Genomic DNA, 12,065 nt, shown 5'->3' on the forward strand with positions numbered 1-12,065 from the left:
ACTGTAGTATTACAACAATGGAGTATTACCTGAGCATGATCAAGATGAAAATAACAGCATGGCAAAAACAAATATTTAATGCAAAGTAAAAGAACCCAACCTCGGTTAAATTATAGTTTAAATTGAGAAAAAAAACCTCACAATTGCCTCAGGCTATAGAAGAATTTATTAGGAACATAAATTCAATTTTTTAAAAATAACTAAAAAATGATTGATAAAACAACAGTATGAGATGAAATGGGAATTTGCCAATCCAAGAAAAAATAATTGAGGATGGATAACATTTTTCTCTGGCTGTAACATTCTATGGCTCTCCTTTCTTCCTTTAAATAAAATTGAGCTGATGAACTAGGGAAATGAAGTGGACTCATTGTTTGGGGATATTCCCTAGGATACCACCTGTTTCCTTTGAAGATCATACCTTACTTCAAATTTGGAAAGCTCAAGCTTCACAAAGATACTGCTGGAAACTTGGCAAATTTGTATTTGCATACACATACACACACGTACACCCGTGGAAAGGAGTAAATATTTGAGACTTATTGTAGAGTTAAAATCTTTCTAATCGGGGCACCTGGGTGGCTTGGTCGGTTGGGTGTCTGCCTTGGGCTCAGGTCATGATCTCAGGGTCCTGGGATCAAGCCCCGTGTCAGGCTCCCTGCTTAGTGGGTAGTCTGCTTCTTGCCCTCCTTCTGTGTGCTCTCTCTCTCTCTCTTGCATTTGCTCTCTCTCAAGTAAATAAATAAAATATTTTTAAAAAATCTTTTTGATCCCTTAGAAAGTAATATAAATTGACAAGTATGTGCTGGTTATTCTCATTGGACAACCTCCCACCCACCACTGCTACTACCACCATTCTCTGCCCCTCCCTACCCTGCTCTAGTCCAGGGGAAGCTGACCCCTGAGCCTCATCACCCTTGTTCCATGCCCTTCGGCTTCCAAGTGAACAGGAGATCAGAGGGTGGGAGGAGGGAGAAGCTTAGGTACTTCTTTCCTCTCTCCATGCTTCCATGCACATCTGTAGCAATAGATGTGACCCTCCACAACTCTAGCTTATATGGGAGGGACCCCTCTTCCACATGTTCACTGTCAATGGATTCAACAAACACTATTTCCTCCTCTTGTCACTGCAGTCCTAGTGGTGGTAGCAGCTTCAAGTGGTTGTCATTGTCTGGGATCTTACTATTTCCTTGGTTTTTGTTTTGTTTTGTTTTGTTTTGTTTTGTTTTATCTTAGCCTTGCCTCCACACTAACAGTAATCTTGTCTTTAATATCTCTAAATTGTAAGCATCTAGGGTAGATTCTGTTTCCTGCCAGAATCCTGAGTTGTGCAACAAAACTGATCTTGGTGAATTTAAGAAAAATAAATAAATTCAAAAAAGAAAAAAAAGGGCGCCTGGGTGGCTCAGTTGGTTAAGCGACTGCCTTTGGCTCAGGTTATGATCCTGGAGTCCTGGGATCGAGTCCCGCATCGGGCTCCCTGCTCAGCGGGGGGCCTGCTTCTCCCTCTGACCCTCTTCCCTCTTGTGCTGTCTCTCATTCTCTCTCTCAAATAAATAAATAAAATCTTTAAAAAAAAAAGAAAAAAGAAAAAAAAATTAAAAGGCTCTATTGAATATAGAACTGCTCTCAAAGAAAAGGCTAGAAATAATAATGATACCCAAAAAAGGAAGAAAGTTCTAAGAGATTAGAAAGAAGCTAATAGATATGAAAGATAGACAAAAAGGGTCTAACATAAGATATTAGATCATAAAAAATCAAACAAATAAAGCAGAAAGAACATATTTGAAGATATGAAACACGGGGTGCCTGAATGGCTCAGTCGGTTAAACTCCAACTCTTGATCTCAGCTCAGGTTTTGATCTCAGGGTTGTGAGTTTGAGCCCCATACTGGGCTCATGGAGACTACTTGAAGGAAAAAGAAAATATGAAACAGAAAAATTTCCCTGAAATGAAGAAAATAAATGGAGCAGACTGAAGGAGCACACTGCATTCAAAGTAAACTTGATGCAGGGAAGCAACACCGATTCATATTCTAGTTATGCTATTCTTTATAAGTTAGTTATGCTATTATCAAGAATAAAAAAATATTCAAGCATAAGAGAAAAAAACCAGTCACTATCATGAGGGAAGCAATCACCTTGGCCTTTTCTTTTCGTTTCTTTTTTAATACTGGAATTTGGTTCTACAAAGTTCTAAGGGAAAGAAAATCATCATTACAGTACATAATATTTCTATATGTTAAAAAATAATTTTTAAGTAAATCTGGAAAGTGGATTGAGTGAGATGAGAGGAAATATGTGACTGCTAATATCCTCATTACAAATATAGCAGGAAATCATTTTGTTTTATTAAAATGAAGACCTTAAAAAAAAACCAAAATGACCCCAATTTCTTACTTTTTTTTCCAAAGTTTCTTTCATAAGCTTACATGAGCCGTTTTTTTTTTTAAGATTTCATTTATTTATCTGAGAGAGAGAGAGTGAGCAAGAGAAGAACACAAGCAAGGGGAGCAGCAGAAGCAGAGGGAGAAGCAAAATCCCCACTGAGCAGGGAGCCCAATGCAGGGCTCGATCCCAGGACCCTGGGATCATGACCTGAGCTTAAGGAAGATGCTTAACTGACTGAGCCACCCAGGCACCACATAGATGGGCCTTTTAGGAAATATCTTGTATGTAGAAGGAAGAAATATTTATGGGGGGGGTGTTTGTGTTTGTTTTTTCTTTTTTGTTCAAATAGAAGTTTGTTTTTTTTTTCTTTAGAAAAATATCTATAATATAATCACATTTAAAAGTATTTTTTCTTCCTCTGTATCTTTCTATTTTTTAAACACATATGACTGGATGAAGTTCATCTAATATTAACACAGTTTCTTTCTATGTTGTGGTATTTAACTAATATTTAAATCTTTGTGCTTTTCTGCAGTACTTGAATCATTTTTTAAAAAGATTATCTATTTTAGGGGGTAGGGGAGGGGGTAGGGTAACTGGATTATGGACATTAAGGAGGGCACATGATATAATGAGCACTGGGTATTATATAAAACTGCTGAATCACTGACCTCTACCTCTGAAACCAATATAATACATTATATGTTAATTAATTGAATTTAAATAAAATAAAGTAAAAGATTATTTATTTGAGAGAGAGAGAGAGAGCGCACAAGTGGGGGGAGGGGCAGAGGGAGAGAATCTTTCAAGCAGACTCCCCACCAAGCACGGGGCCCAACAGATTGATCCCACGATCCATGAGGTCATGACCTGAGCCAAAACCAAGAGTCAGATGTTCAACTGACTGAGCCACCCAGGTGCCTCTTGAACTACTTATATAATACATATACTTAATATTTATAAGAAAAGATAGAATAATTTATTTTATTAACAATAAGGCTGGAAACAAGCCAAAATGTTAACAACTAGTAATCTGGTGTGGAGGGTAATAAATTGTTTTGGCGTTCTTTTCATATTTCATGTCTTTGCAAAACAACATACTAGATTTCAGTAGAGGAAATATAGAAAAGCTCAATAATTTGAGGCAGCATATTGTAGGATAAAGAGTTCTCCAGCTTTTTGGGGCACCTGGGTGGCTCAGTCGGTTAAGCGTCTGCCTTTGGCTCCGGTCATGATCCCAGGGTCCTGGGATCAAGCCCCGCATCGGGCTCCATGTTCTACGGGGAGCCTGCTTCTCCCTCTTCCCCTGCTCCTGCTCTCTCTCTCGTTATCTCTCTCTTTCAAATAAATAAATAAATAAATCTTAAAAAAAAAAAGTACTCCTGCTTTAGATTGAACCTAAATTAAATATCAATTACTACTGTTGCATGATAAAGTCACTACAAAGTTAGATGGTATAAAGTGACAATTGTTTTATATACTTATGACTTTGTAGGTCAGACATTTATACAACGCACAGTGAGAATGACTTGTTTTTGCTACATGATGTCTGGGGCCTCAGCTGAGGTGGCTTAAATACCTGGGGGATGGCTGGAATAACTCAACTGACGCTACATGTCTGGAATCCTGGTTCTGAATCTCAAGTGGGTACCTCAATTCTCCTCCACATGGCCTCTCTAGGGCAGTGTCAGGGTTTCAAGAAGAAGGAAAGCAAAGAAGACAAGCACCCCAAGTTCAGGTGCTTATTAAGCCTCTGCTTACATCAGGCTTGCTAATATTCCGTTGGCCAAAGAAAATCACATGGTCAACCCAGACTCAGTGTGGAAAGGCATACAGGCGTACCTTGGAGATATTGCAAGTTTGGTTTCAGAAGACCACAATAAAGCAAATGTTGTAATAAAGAAAGTCAAATATATTTTTTTGGTTCCCCAGGGCATGTAAAATTTATGTTTACACTTTACTATAGTCTATTGAGTGTGCAAAAAAAGCATATGTCTAAGAAAATGCACATATTTTAATTAAAAAATACTTTATCTAAAAAATGCTAACCATCAGCATTACAGCCAGCTGTAATCACTGATAACAGATCACCATAACAAATATAATAATGAAGAAAAAGTGTGAAATATTCTGAGAGTTACCAGAATGTGACACAGAGATATGAAGTGAACAAATGCTGTTGGAAAAATGATGCCCATAGATGCCCAAAGCAGTTGCCACAAACATTCATTTTATAGACCCAATATCTGTAAAATGCAGTAAAGTGAAGTGCAATAAAATGAGGCATGCCTGTACCCAAGGAATTTGAATCTCAACACTATCATTTTTGACCTTGACAAGAAATTTAATTTCTCTGAGTCTCAGTTCCCTCCTTTATAAAATGAATACCCAGTTTACATCATTTGGGGGATTAAATGAGACAGTAAAAATATAGCTAACAGAGGCGCTAAGATATAGGTGGGTAGTTAATAGATAGTAATTCCCACTTATCACACACTTGCAAAATGTGCTTCTTGCTCAAAAGAAAATTGGTTGCTCACCTCATAAAATTGCCCTTTGAAGAAGCCTCACATTTTTGTACAGTTGTGATTAGCATTGTTTTAAATCTGCTTTTCAGTTTTTTATTTTGGGTCCCCCATGCAAATTATGTGGTGATTACATTATTTATTTATTTTCTATTTCTTTTTTTTGTCATATGATCCTACTTTTACTTTTATGGGCTTCTAATTTGAAAGTACATTTCCCATATATAAATGTTTATCACAATAAGGTTAGTTATATATCCTTCACCCCATATAATTACCATTTTGTTGTTGTTGTTATGGTGAGAACACTTAAAATCTATTCTCTTAGCAAATTTCAAGTGTACAATACACTATTGATAACTATAGTCACAAGAGATCCCCAGAATTTATTCATCTTGTAAGAAAGTTTGTGCCCTTTAATCAATATCTCCCAATTTCCCCCACCGCTAAACCCCTGGAAATCACCATTCTACTCTGTTTCTATGAGTTCAGTGTTTTTAGATTCCATATATAAGTGAGGTCACACAGTATTTGTCTTTCTCCGACTTATTTCACTTAGCATAATGAGAGGAAATCTCATTTGATCTTCATACAACTTTGTGAGGTTGATAAAGAAATTATCATCTTTACTCCACTGTTGGGAAAATTATGATCATAAAAGGTGAAATGAATATCAAAATGACAGAGGTAAGACTAAGTCCAAAATCTTAGCCCTCATAGGCCTCAGATCTCTAGGCCATATATTTTTCAAGCTTCTCTTCAGCCTCTTAAGAAATCTATGCTGACATTCCAGAAATGTTGTTATGGTTATGCTTTTACAAAATTTTTAATATTCCCTTGAAGAAAATTCATGGTAGTTAATAGAACTTAACTAGTTGTGAATTCTTTCTCCAGGTACCAAGCACAAAACTGTTATGAAATTAGTAAGTGTTTAGCATTGTTTACTGACTTTAAAAGAGCGTTTCTCTTCTCATTCAAGCCCTATTGTAAATTAGGGCTTACAAACTCACCAATGAATCTGAGAGAATGCTCAAGGGAGATTCTTCAGAATACACTTATTTTCTGTTTTGAGTCCAGTGATTTCCCCTAATTAAGAAAGATGAAGGCCTCATTAAAATGCTGGTGTAATCTTGGTATTTGCATATGTGTCTTACATACCAATACACATGTGCACAAGCATGTACACATATAAACACACATCCATGGAAGGGAGCAAAAATATTTCCTATCTATATACTGATATAAAGTGTTAAATTCTGCATTATCCTTTAGAAAGATAACACAGATTGAGGAGGAGTGAAAGTTCTTGTGCATCAATCAGGGATCTTTAGATGCAATAGCCAAGGCCAGCTATGGCAAACTTGAAAAATAAAAAAGGACTTATTAGAAGGATATGGGGTGACTCAGAACCAGAGAAGCAACTTCAGGAGTGTGCTCAGCAAAGATATCCAGTGATGCTGGTAGCAAGACACAGGTATCAGGAACCAGTCGGAATTTACTCAGGTCCCCTCTGTGAGGATAAATGGACTCTATTTTTTCTCTATCATTCCTTTCAAGAGTCAAATCTTGGGAAAGAACGAACATCTGTTAGGTTCATGGACTTGCCCCTTAACCAGGTAAAGGTAGGGCACTTTGACCTTAAGACTATAAACAGTGGGCAGGAAGAAATTCCCAAAAGGAAACCATGGTGCTATAATCAGAAGGAAGAGAAGCATCCTGGACTGCTAAACATGAAATGAAATCAAATAAAATACCAAAATGTCTTATTTAGAATTACTACATTTTATAAGGGAAAGATTTGCCTTAGGTAAACCCAATAAATTAAGGCAATTTAAGATTGTCCCATTTAATCATTTCAGAGACTTATTCTAGAAAGTCTTCAGTTCCTCAAGTTAGATGTTGTTTTATATTCTTCTCTTAGTATGCTACTTATTGTTACCTGTTTTATTGTTATTAAACCTGTCATTTAAAAACATAAGTAGCACAATATAGTTCATTTTTAACTACACTTTCTTTCATCATATAATTACATTAGAAAACACTAAGCCTTCTGCTACAATGAGATAATACAATTCCTAGGTGTTCAAAGACAGATGGCAAACAATGCCTAAAAGGGGAATGTTATCTTACAGTAAATTATGCCTAATTCTAAGGGCTTTGTTTTACCACTGCTAATGTGCTTTTGGAGTTCTGACAGAGATTTACCTATAGGGATGCCACTGAATGACAAATCATTACATACAGAACACTCAAAGAAAAAAAAGACACTAAGAATTCAAAACAAGACAGTGAGTGCATTTTGAAATGAATTTTGGAGGCATATTACATGCAAATTAAAACCTTTTTTGCAAACTGCAATAACTGTTTTCCTTGATTATAATGAGGCATTTGGTAGAATTAAGTATTTGATATCTATAAATCATTTAAAAGATGGAATAAAGAGCTGGAGTTATTGGTGTGTGACGTGTCGTTCCTGAATTTACTCACAAAATGAGTTATAGAGATGTGATTCTGTGAGTTTGCCAGCAAATAGGACACAGCTTTCCATAAGGGTAGATAAAGACTCCATGGGAAATCACAGAGTTTTAGAATTTTACAAAACTTAGAATTAGACAGCAAATCATCCAGTATGGACTCTTCATATAACAGTTTCTCTTGTCATGTAGTTTACATGCAGTGTTCAAAGTTAATAGCAATCCAAGTTTTACACTCTGGTTCACTCTTGTATTAACCACAGTAGGGAAGAAACTTTTAGCAGAATATCTGCAAACGGTTTCAAATTGTTCTACCTCACCAGAGAGTCCCTGGGTTGAAGGAAAGAGAAAAATCATGATGAAAATATGAGCCAGTCCTTAGATTTTTAGTACATTAAAAACAACTAAAATCATCTGCAAGTTGGTAGGGACCTAAAGAGGTTACTTCTTGGAAAGCCTGGGTAGTTCAGTCAGTTGGGCAGCCAATTCTTGATTTCAGCTCAGGTCCTGATCTTAGGGTCATAAGATTGAGCCCCCCATCGAGTTTCCCATTGAGCCCCCCAGTCAAGCCCTGCATGGGACTCTGCTCAGCGCAGAGTCTGCTTGTCCCTCTCCCTCCCTCTCTGCCCTCCCCCTGGCTCCACTCTCCACACCCCACCCCCTGCTTGTGCTCTCATAAATAAATAAATAAATTAATTAATTAATTAAATCTTTAAAAAAAAGAAAAAAGATTACTTCTTTATACATTTCCTGCTTTGTTTCCAAAAATAATTCATGGTGGCTTTAGAAGTCAACTAGCAAAACCTTATCTCCCAAAGAGGAAATCTGTGCCATCTCAAACTGATGTTTCCTTTTTTTTGTTCCTATGATAAAACACATTTATTCATAAGCAAATTTCCCATAAAGCTAGTTATTAGAAAAACCTTCATTATATGGACTCATGTCCTTTTTTCTGTAATGTACACTTAGTTTGACCTAATACAACCCATTTCTAGGACTTCTTCAAGATCATAATCTCTCCATAAACTTCCCATAAACATTACAAACATCTACCACTCCCACCTGTCTGAGCCACCATCTTCTCTTGTCTGGATTATTGCAACAGCCTCCTAATGATTGGTTTCCCTGGTTCTACCCTCATCTTACTCTAATCCATTCTCAACACAAAAACCGAGAGTATTCATTTAAAACTAAGACCAAATATGTCACTCCACTGCCCACAATTCTCCAATATCTCCTTATCAGACTTACTCAGAGTAAAAACTAAAGTCCTTGCCATGGCCTACAAGGCTCTACATAGATCTAGTTCCCCATGACCTCTAAGACCTTGTATCCCACTACTGTGCACCCTACTCATTCTGCCCCAGCCACCTGGCCTTGGCTTCTCAAAGATGTCACCCCACTCCTGCTTAGGAGCTTAGCACAGGCTTTCCCCAGATACTCTCATTCTTACTCCTTCATCTCCTTCATGTTACTGCTCAAAAGTGTCACCTTGTTAATGAAAACCTCCCTGACCACCCTATTTAAAATTTACCCAGTGCCCCCAGAACTCATTACCCTCCTTTCCTGCTGCTGTGGTGTGAATGTCCCTCCTGCACCTCACCCAAATTCATATGTTGAAATCTTAATATGTGATGGTATTAGGAGGTAGAACCTTTGGAAGGTGCTACGTCATGAGGGTGGAAACTTGATGAATGGGATTAGTATTGTGCTCTTATTAAAAAAAAAAAGATCAGCCATCAGAAAGGATGAATACTCACCATTTGCATCGACATGGATGGAATTGGAGAGGATTATGCTAAGTGAAATAAGTCAAGCAGAGAAAGACAATTATCATATGGTTTCACTCATATGTGGAACATATCCTTATAGCATGGAGGACCACAGGGGAAGGGAGGAAAAAATGAATGGGAAGAAATCAGAGAGGGAGACAAACCATGAGAGACTCTGGACTCTTGGAAACAAATTGAGGGTTACAGAAGGGAGTGGGGTGGAGGCATAGGGTAACTGGGTATTAAGGGTATTAAGGAGGGCACATGTTGTGATAAGCACTGGGTGTTACACGCAACTAATGAATTGTTAAACACTACATCAAAAACTAATGATGTACTATATGCTGGCTAACTGAACATAATAAAAAAATAAAAAAATAAAAGACCCCACAGAGCTCCCTAGCCCCTTCTAGCATATGAGGACACAGTGAGAAGGTGCCAACTATGAACCAGAAAGGGGCCTTCTCCAGATTGTGACCATGCTGGTGTTTTAATCTTGACTTCCACCCTCTAGAACTGTGACAAGTAAGTTTCTGTTATCCTTAAGCTACCCAGTCTGTGATATTTTGTTTTAGCAGCCCAAACAGACTAAGACACCTGTATTATTTTTCTTTCATGTGTTGTCACCATTTTTTATATATGTGTGTGTGTGTGTGTGTGTGTGTGTGTAAACAAACTCCATTGAAGCAATGATTTCTGTGTTGTTGTTTTTTTTTTTTTTGCCCCCACTACTGTGTTTCCAGTACCCAGAAAAGTTTCTGGAACAAAATAGGTTTTTCAAATAAATGGGTTTTTTTTAGTAAATCAGTTAATGAATTAAGAAGCCTAACTGACTCCATGGCCCTGATAGTACAGGTAACTTAAGTTCACATTCTCTATCCTCATTTGTAAAATTTGATTCATGATCCTTAAGATTCATTCCATGCTCTAAAAGTAAAGTCACAGTAATAGATCCGCAGATATGGCAGGAAGCCCAGTGAAGCTCTGAGAGCTTGTTGTAAAACCAAGCTGGAGTGACTGTGAGGAGGGCATCCAGCGGCCCCTGTGATAAAGACCAGGCGTTAAGGTGGATCTGAAGTTGCACTGTTCTATCTCAAAGTCATAAAGAAAATCTGTCTGATGGTTTTGTCCTTGCCTCCATTCAGCATGATTTTGTAAATGCTATCCACATGACAGAGTTTCAAGAGATGAAATATCTAATTAAAATGAGATTTCTGGTGGGAATAACTCTTAGGGAGAAATGATATGACTAGACAATATTTAACAAAAGAGTCTGAGATGAGGAGTCAGAGGAACTCAATCCTAAATCTAGTTCTGTCACTATCTGTGTGACTTTGGTGAAGCCACTTAATCTTTATGCCTCAGTTTCCTCATTTGTCAAAAGGATTTGCCACCTCTCACAGGGAATTGTGGGAATTACAGAAGATAACAGACACAAAGGTACTTTAAAGTTTATAAATGCCCTACACCTACTTATGTTAAGGAATTGTTCATCTTTTTAAAGCACTAACAATGTGTTAAGTGCTGAAAATGACAGAGAATTAAATGTGATCTTTGCTCATAAAACTATGAAATGCAGTTCTATAGACTCAAAATCTACCTAACAGGATATGACACACACACTGAGAGACACTCCAGGGAAGAGGCTATTGACAAAGTGGAAAAGTCAGGCATATGCAATTACGATGTTGAATCCAATTATCGTCATGAGTTCCGGGTAGGTATTTATGTGTCATCATGGGGATCGGGAGAAATTCTGGCTGGGTAGTAAGAGTGGATTTTCTTCAGGAAGGCTAAGTTATCAAAGACAAAGTCACTTCTAACTTAAGAATTGGATACTTTACCGGTTGTACAGCTCATCTATTTAACAGGCCCTAACATTTGCTGCATTCAGGAATTGAGTTTGGTTGCCATGAGACCACAGTAGATGGTCTGAGTGCCACACTTGGTACCAGCACAGCTGTAATCAGGACAGATTGCAATCAGGGCACTTTTCTCTAGCTCCATAGATACTGACAAAATCCATGTTTGCTTTTTCCAGGGCCCAGCTCAGAAATCAGTGCTGATCAAACAGCACACATTCCCTTTGGCACTAAATTTGACTCGGCAGAGGGTGTATGGAGATCCTGGCAAGCAAAAGCCTCATTTTTCTAAGCCATGGCCAGTGCTTGGAAGCAAATCTAATCTTATTATGGTGTTCCAAGAAGAAAAGTGAGAAATTTTCAGAGATGGCCAGAAGGGAAAATATAAGAATAACCATAACAAGATCCTTGGTGGTGGGGGGGCATATTGGATGAAAGGATGAAAGCCTAGTCAGGATAGACTAAAGTCTCTATGATTGTATTCATTTTGTTGCAGAATCGAAACATTCAGCCTTTAGAATCACCAGGGACTAGCCCATCACTGTATGGAGATACAAATGTTATTTCTGAATGCCATCCATGTTGCACAGCCACCAAAAGGAAGCAACACTGGGAAGAAGGAAATATATGCTTTATGCTATGCCCAATCTGATTTGGCCAAGGTCATTCAGATAGGATCTACAAAGAAAGCATTAGTGCCATTGTTATTGAAACACAATAACAACTTTTGAAAAACAAATGGCTTATAAATATACCAATTGAAAAACAAAGTGAATTTAAGCCTATGTAAGCAAAAGAAGATTCTTTTTTAAATTTTAATTTAATTTAATTTTTAATTTTTCCAGCCTTATTGAGATATAATTGACAAATACCATTGTGTAAATTTAAGTTGTGCAATATGGTAATTTGATACAAGTATAATTTTATGAAATAATTACCACAATAAGGTTAAACAAATCCTTCACATCATATAGTTACCCGTGTGTGTGTATGTGTTTGTGTGTGGTGATAACATTTAAGGTCTATTATCTTAGGAAATTTC

Source organism: Neomonachus schauinslandi, chromosome 3, assembly GCF_002201575.2.
Source record: "Neomonachus schauinslandi chromosome 3, ASM220157v2, whole genome shotgun sequence".
In the NCBI taxonomy this organism is placed as follows: Eukaryota; Metazoa; Chordata; class Mammalia; order Carnivora; family Phocidae; genus Neomonachus; species Neomonachus schauinslandi.